Here is an 8647-nt window from a genome sequence, read left to right on the forward strand (position 1 = left end):
ATAAAGAAATAAAATAAATATTACAATAATAACATTAATTAGTAATTAAAATAATAAATTAAAAAACTTCATAATTAAAATAATAAAAATAGTGATTAAAATAATTAATAATTAAAGTAACATAATAATTAGCAACTGAAATATAAAATACTTATAAGTAAAATTTAATAAAAATGTAAAGACAAATAAAAAATTTAAATAATTCTTAAACTTATGATGAATAGTTAAATAATAAAGTAAAATACCAGACCTTGTCTTATTGGCTTAGTACCGTTTCGTCCTTTCTCATTTCATCCAGAGCTCGAAAAAGTGTCATTTCGTTCGCTGCCTTCCCCCACCAATTCCTTCTTTCTTGTTTTATCCGCTGTTTGAAAAATAAGTGTTTACTTTACGATAAGACGAACGTCTGTTTACTTCAATTAAAATAGTTTAGAAGAGATGACTGTTTCTACTTCGACTTAGCTTTTGATTTCTGATACTATTTAATATTTTATGCAGACAAATTATGCTGAGCAGAATAATGAATTTCCGACGTGTTCAAAAGATGTGTATCTGAATATAATAGGCCCACCAGCGGCAGAGCCGTAAAGACGCTAACACTGGTAGTTCGGTTCGAGGTTCGAATCCCTCGAATGGGCTGGCTGCATGGGCGTTTTCGTGGTTTTCCCCATGTGTAACGTGTATACGAGCCAGTTTCCCTTAGATTCCTCCACGAAGGCATCCCTCCCTTTAGGCAGATAGCCCTAGTGTGCTTTGCCATAATTAAAATACACCACACATTTAATTATAAGGACATATATATATGTACTTTACATTTAATTATAATTTATTTAATATATATATACATATTTACGTTTGGTAGTATTACCGATTGCAATAAAAAGGAATGTGCACATTTAGATGTTATAACGGTCCCATATACAAAATTTCAACGTTCTACAACTAATCGTTCTTGAGTTATGCGAAATGCATACATAGGTACTTACACATCACGAAAAAATCCATTTCAGGTATCAACTTAGAGTAAATGGGATTACATTTAACAATCCGTTTTTGGAGGGGAAAAAAAAAGAGTCCTTCATTGTGTTCGTACGTACAGACGTCGCCCAAAAAATAAGTCACATGGATTCGGTAATAGTCAAAAATGGATATTTCCTTTGAAATATGATACCCAAAAGTTTCCTGGATTACAATACTTACTTCCTTTTTATTTCGTACAAGGAAGTAAAGAACCTATATTAACCTACATATTCTTATATAAACAATACCTAAGTACAGTATATAAATATTTCAAATCAATAAAATCTCACCATGGTACGCTCAAAAAAAAAAAAAAAAAAAAAAATCAATAATCATCTTAATTTTCAAATTACAAACATAATATGCACTATAAATCTTAATGTAAAAAGAAATACAAAATAACGCTTCACGCTATCAAAATTGCTCATCTTTTTAAATATCAACTAAATAATATTTCAACTAAAACACATAATGTAAACAAGAGTTTTCCCGATGCCCAAAAGAATTCAAAATTATCAATGAAAAATACGAGCGCATTGTGACGCAACTGTATCTTTCGTATTCGAACAGCAACCGCATCATTCGTATTCGCACGATAACTGTATCATTCGTACTCGAATAAACCGCATCGTACGACAGATGCGAGTAACGAAAAGATGCGAGTAACGAAATGGATTTGTGAGTACCGAATCGGTACTTCGAGTCAACCGATGTACCCGTTACTCAGTAACGAATACATGCGGTTTGCTCCAGCTCTATTTGTTAAGTATCAGAGCTTTGATGGCAGGAGGAATAAATTGCATGTTTTTCTTAAAGTTGTTTGGTTTGTGTTAGGAAAGCACATTTAAAATATTTTTAAAAAAGCTAAAATTTGATAGTTGAATCTGATGCTTTTAATATTACATCACAAGAGTTTTGACATTTTTTCATATGTCAACTCTGCATATTATTATAAACTCCACCCCCTCTTCCAAGAAAAAAAAAAAAAAAAAACATTTTCAGTAGCACGAGGTAAACTCTTTGTGTTTCCTTTGCTAAGGAGATCAAAATTACCATGGTCTAAAAATACTTTTCTGCCTCGTATTAGAACTATAGGGATGTGTAATTGCATGAATTTATAGGTTCAAATCAGGACCAAAATTATTGCTTTCATAACATTTTTATAATTTGACTGACTATAAAAAATATAATACTGCTTAGATTATGGAATATATTGCTTATAATTTACAGTTCTCAAATTTTCTAAATCTTACAACCTAATATCTTGCTGTATATGAATAACCTTCACTGAGTATTATTACTTTTATTAATAGTATGTTGTCATAACAGTTGACTTTTTATTTTAAATTTTATGCCAATTTTCTACATTACTTAAACATTTTATCTAACAGAAATCTGAATTTTTGGTAATAAAAACTCTATAATGAAAGTAAGAGTACAATTTATATATAAAAATTTGACTACAGGGCATGCAATTAGATACTGATTTCAATGTCTTTAAATGTTATTATTATAAAGTTTAAATATATTCTTATTAAGATATACTTTTATTCTCTTATAAAGTTTAGATGTACAGAACAGAAGGCACACTTTGTGCTTACAACTCAGTGAACCACTTGTGGCAAGATCGCTTATGATAGCAATTAAGTTCAAATGTAAAATTTAAATTCAAATAAATCAATTTAATTCAAAGTTGGTTTAAAACTTAACCAGCATGGAATTCAACTATCAGCAATTACAATGCAAGACTGAAGACTACTAATCTTATCTTATATAGCAACCTAGTAACGTGGCCTCGAAAGGCAAAACACAGTTTGTTTTACAAACTAAAAACTTCATTTAGATTCTGGTGGGAAAATGGATGGAGGAAATTGATAGTAAAGATCCCAATCATAAAATAACTCTGGTTACAAAATAAAGAATGTTATATTATACTTTGTGCCCTGATTAATTATTCACTACATGAAATAGTGTAATGCATTTTTGTTTGCATCATATACAAATTATTTATTTTATTTAAATGCTGTCCAAAACTGAACAGGATTTTGCAAACATATTGACCATGTTTTACAACCTATAGATGCAACACTTCTTCACTTCAGAAGTAAGATTTAGAATTAAAAAATAAGAAAATAAGAGAGAATTATGAATAGAAAATAAATATATATGCTGGCTAGCAGAAGAAGGATGCCTTCATAAAGTACTTTTAAGGAGAAACTAGCTCAGATTCACATTACATATACGAAAAACCAAACTCCCATATAGCCGGCCTGAACTACCACTGTTAAGTGGCTTATCACTCCAACACTAGTAGATTTCAATGACAGTTCGAATTTTTCACAGAAATCATCATTTATGATGCTTGTTGTATTATTATCATTGGTACAAAATTTACTCATTATGATAATTTAATTTTAGCTTTTAAATTATAAACATAAATTACTTGTAATAAATTTAGGGATTAAAAAATACACACTTCTTAATATTTTTAACATTTACAAAATTTAATCATAAAAAGTATTTCTAATGCTGCTACGAAACTTGCTCATTATAATTTAATTTTATTTCCTTCACTTTGAAATATTTTTTTTATTTTCTTTTAATAACAGAATCTAAGAAACTAAAGTAACATATACTACTAGTTTGAAATGCATTTATGAACCTCTTGTAAATTTCATTATTCATAACATCAAAATTAACCTTTTGTAAATTTAAAATATTAGCTAAGTACTAATATAATATAAATATTAACTAAATACTTAAAATATTAATGTTTAATACATTAATATTATATTTTGTCCCTTTCGCTTACTGTACTTCTGTCGTATTAGGAAAATCATTTGCTTTTCTATCGACTGCAGTCATGATTTTAGTAACAATGTAGCACATTGCTCGAGTTGAAAACAAAGAAGGCTACTTTTGAAGTTTTATGTATTAAGAAACAATATTAGATATTTCTCTTTGTGTATAATTATTCTTTAATATCAAAGTAGTTAAAATCTAATGATTAATTTTTTCCCTTTTTGGCCTCTTCTAGTGTAATTTGTCATCATTTTTGTGCACCCTTGGAATGCAGAACATGAGATCGTGACAGAAAAGGAACGGAGAAATAATGCAGAGCAAAAGGACATCTGTGGCTGGTAATTCTTGTTTTATATCAACTTTATTTCCACTAGAAATGCTTGAATGTTATAATTTGTACGTCTCTTTTCACATGTTGCTTTATATTGGAGCTTTACAAGTTATTTATTTTACATGAACCCTTCAAATTACGTTTTAAAGTTTAGGGTAGCATTTATGCATAATTTTAGTCCTGGACCATCGATTAGTTTTAAACAGTACTTGTGTCAAAACAGATTAAAGTGTATGGATTCCCTGTTTAAGAAAGGAATTTCCCTCTGACAGAATGCAGTGTGTATCATAGCTGGAATTGCGAGGTGTTGCGCCTTCAGGAAGACAAAATCTGTTATTCTGCAATTCTTACTGAAAATGTGTGTTGAAATTTTGTTACCGAGAAGACCCTATTTTTAACTCTTTTTATATGAAAATGAAACCAAATACAGACAAAGAAATAAAATTGCATTCCTTGACCTAGTGGGTTGATCTTTACAATATGGTAACTGGTAGTTTGGTGACATTTTGGAGGCGATAAAGGTTACTACCGGGCACTTTGGTAATAATGTGAGCAGTACTCAGTTCCGATTACGCATTATTTTGTGTGAGGGAAATGAGAGATCATGGGATATGTCATGTGATATTAATGGACGAATTACGGTTCTTTAATCGGAAAAGGGGGGAAATCGGGAAAAAATCTGGAAATTTTGTATTTGGCTTTATTCTGTGTTGTGTGAAACAGTGTTCGTGAATTTTTGGATCCCATGGCCGTAACTAAAGTGAATTCGAAATGGGTATTTATGTATGTATTAATTTAATGTATGTGCTCATTTATATTTTAAGTAGCATTTTTGAATTTAATTATATTTTAATTAAATGATAGTTATTTTGTGAATTTTATGTTTGTAGGAATTTGGTATACGTTTTAGTTGAAGTAAACGTTCATGGAAATAATTTAAATATCTGACACTAAGTATTTGTAATGGTTGCGGTATGAATTCGTTGGTGACGTGTATAATGTAATAGATGATTTAGAGGTAAAAGTTTTTGGATATTTTATTTATTTTATATGTGGAAATGTTCATATTTGGAAAGGGTAAATACTTTTTCGCGATCAGGTAATTTCATATATGTTCTTTTTATCGGGTTTAAAGATTGAGAAAATTGTCTTGTATTTTCGTGAAATTTTTCTAATTTATGAGAAAAAAGCAGTGTACATGGATATAGAGAAGAGTGTGCACAATGCCATTTTTGTGCAATTCTGGGATGTTTTTTTAAGTAAAAATAAGTCGGCGTGTACATGGTTTATGTGTATGTATTATTTTGGAAAACGCGTAAGGAGTATGGTATTGTGCACTTTTTCCCAATTTTGCAGTGAATATTTGTCATGATTAAGCAGTTTTGTTAGATAAAATTTCTAGCATAAGTGTAATTCGGCTAGCAGATTGTTGGAAGAAGTGTTCAGTAGATAAAAAGAAAAGAAACATGTCTTTACTTCGTGAAGACAAAATGGCGGCGGGAAAAAAAAATAGAGGGTTGCTGTAGGAGAGTTGGTCGCCAAATTTTCGCCAAAAAAATGCCAAGTTACCATAATGTAAAGATCAACCCCTTAGTGCTGTTATGTGCAACTTTAACTTACTGGGAGCCAATTTTGAGTTTATAAAATTTTGGCAAACTACAATTACCTAGTGCACTTTTAATATTTCAGTTATAAATGCGTTACACAAAGTATAAAAATGTGTGGTATAATATGTTAAAGAAAAGGTATACTCTTTGTATTATTTACAAAAAGTTCAGCAAGATGAAAGTGAAATACAGGGAAATCATATTTTAATCTGAAATTTAACACTGCATTTCTTCTGCAAGGTTTTTTTCCCTCTGGTACATGCGATGTTATGGCTAAATCCTTGCAGTCGTTGGGGTGTTGATTTGTTATATTGTATCTAAACATTGATTTTAACAAGTTCATTGTTGAAAATCCTCTTTCACATTTTTAAGTGGATCGAAAGCAGGAATTTATCTTTTTAAAAGTTTAACAGTTCATGATTTTTCTGATCTAGGACTATTCAAATGGCTTTTTGTGATATTCTTGATCTTAATTAGGATGAAAATCAGTTATTTCCATTTTTAGATCAATAGAATTATTTAACATATTTGCAACCTTTTACCATTTTTTCTTAATACTAGTATTATGTAATGGGTTTGAAGTGAATGAAGTAGTTGGCCTAATTTTAAATACACTCAAAACATCTAATTTAGAAACTAATTTAAGCTCGATGAGATTTTCCAAATGATTGTTTCAGTTTTCTTATATTTCACGCTTAAGTTCTCCAGATTTTCAAAGTGGCAAAACGTACATTACATTATGGTAAAAATGTATATTCCTTATATTTGTGTAATATTTTCACAAAATTAATTTTGATTTAAAATGAATTTATAATACCTTTTAATTCAAAGACTAGTTTAGTTCTCTCCCCCCCCCTCAAGTTTAAGATTTAGTTATTATGTCTGTAAGAATGGCTAAATCATAGAAACTGTTATGTTTAATAATTTCTTCATAAGTTTCGTTTCTGGATTTTTAAAATTCTTCTATGAAACATTTGTAACAGAAGCTGGGATGGAACCCGGGCAGCCAGACAGAATGTCCCTTCCCTGAGTGAAAATTTCTATCATTTCTTTGAAACTGACCTTATAATATTTAAGAATAAACCCTCGTAACACTAATAAATGTATATAGATTTTTTAACGTTTATATAATGCATGTTTGGTTCTTACAATATTTTGAGCTTTTACATTACTTATTCTGTATGTGCATTAAGACAGTTTAATATAGAATACCTGCTTCAAGGCTAAAAGTAAAGTATTTGAATTATGTTTTACGTTTCGTCTGTTTTCAGATGCAGGTTCTATTCTGCAATTTACAGAATTTCTCGGTATTGGACATCTCACATAGCTGACAAAATTTCATTCCTATGTTTAGGTTTTATAGTACAATGAGTTGAGTATCCCTGCATTAGTATATGACTCTGATTCCTTCGAAAGAAAAAATAGAGTATCTTAGTTTTCTTGAATTTTTGGTAAAAATTTTAGTATGTAGTTAATTGCAATAACTGTTTCACAAAATTGCATTTAAATTTTTTGCGACATTTCAAAATGCTGTATCATTCAATTGCATTTGATGTGTTTTGGCTTGCTGTATTAAAACTGGGCTTCAACCCGGGCAGCTAGACAATATGTTCTTTCCCTGAGTGAAATATTGCAATAATTTCATTAAAGTGTCCTGGTAATATTTCAGGATAATTTCTTGTACATTGGACTAAGCTGTCCTCTCTCATGGATGAGAGTACCTAGGTAAAACCCTTAAAATTAGAAACGTTTCTTACGTTAAAATTCTGAATGAAATATTTCTTTTATGGTTTATGACTTTTGTTTCCAAGATGTTCTTCGAAATATGTTTTTAGAATGGTGTTTTTGAGCCCTCTTTAAAAGTATACATGTATAGCTCACTAATTCTGTGTCTTAATTAAGATAGTTTAGTATATAACATCTGCTTCAAAGCTAACAGTAAAGTTTATTTTGTTTACTTGTCATTTAAAATTACCTGCTTATTGTCTTTTGGTGCCATCTTTCTACCAGCGCTGAAATTATTTACTCTTCTCGAAGATCATTATTCGTTATAACTGTCTAAATATTTTTTCTTTCATTGTTCATGATGTACCCATACATTAAAAACCCCTTTTGCTTAGTGTACTTCTATCGTATTAGGGAAATCATTTCCTTTTCTATCAACTGCAGTCATGATTTTAGTAACGATGTAGCACATTGCTCGAGTTTAAAACAAAAAAGGCTACATTTGGTGTTTTATGTATTAAGAAACAATATTAGATATTTCTCTTTGTGCATAATTATTCTTTAATTTCAAAGTAGTTAAAATCTAATGATTCCTTTTTCCCCCCTTGGCCTCTTCTATTGTAATTTGTCATCATTTTTGTGTACTCTTGAATTGCAGATCATGATATCGTGAAAGAAAAAGAACGGAGAAATAGTGAAGAGCAAAGAGACATCTGTGGCTGGTAATTCTTGTTTTATATTAACTTTATTTCCACTAGAAATGCTTGAATGTTATAATTTGTACGTCTCTTTTCACATGTTGCTTTATATTAGAGATTTACTAGTTATTTGTTTTACGTGAACGCTTCAAATTATGTTTTAATGTTCAGGTTAGCATTTTTGCATTAATTTCTTAGGTTTTGAATTCCATATTGAAGTGTCTGAATTGGTACTTTCTTTATATTGTATTGTAATATTCGAAGTGAGGTTGAACTGTTAATCACTGTATAATTATCAGAAGTCTGAGATTTGTTAGAGTTCTGTTGCTTCGTAGTGGTTTCAAAATTACTGCTGTTGTGTAGTTTTTTTCCAAGTGGCCTCCTTTCGCATTACGAGGAGGAGGCTAAACATTTTGCTCTCTGTGCGGCCTAATATTTTCCCTGTCCAACAGAATCTTCTCTTC

The 8647-nt window shown here is 30.0% G+C and overlaps 1 long non-coding RNA gene across 1 annotated transcript; it reads left to right on the forward strand.

Moving 5' to 3' along the window:
* Positions 1-1771: 1771 nt before the first annotated feature.
* Positions 1772-8208, forward strand: LOC146992802 (uncharacterized). Its single transcript, XR_015038970.1, has 3 exons — positions 1772-2031; positions 4058-4160; positions 8144-8208. It is a non-coding gene; the product is annotated as an uncharacterized LOC146992802 (long non-coding RNA).
* Positions 8209-8647: the final 439 nt, after the last annotated feature.

This window comes from Stegodyphus dumicola, chromosome X2 (genome assembly GCF_044657685.1).
Source record: "Stegodyphus dumicola isolate Sdum_Otavi_A_Nest chromosome X2, ASM4465768v1".
Lineage (NCBI taxonomy): Eukaryota > Metazoa > Arthropoda > Arachnida > Araneae > Eresidae > Stegodyphus > Stegodyphus dumicola.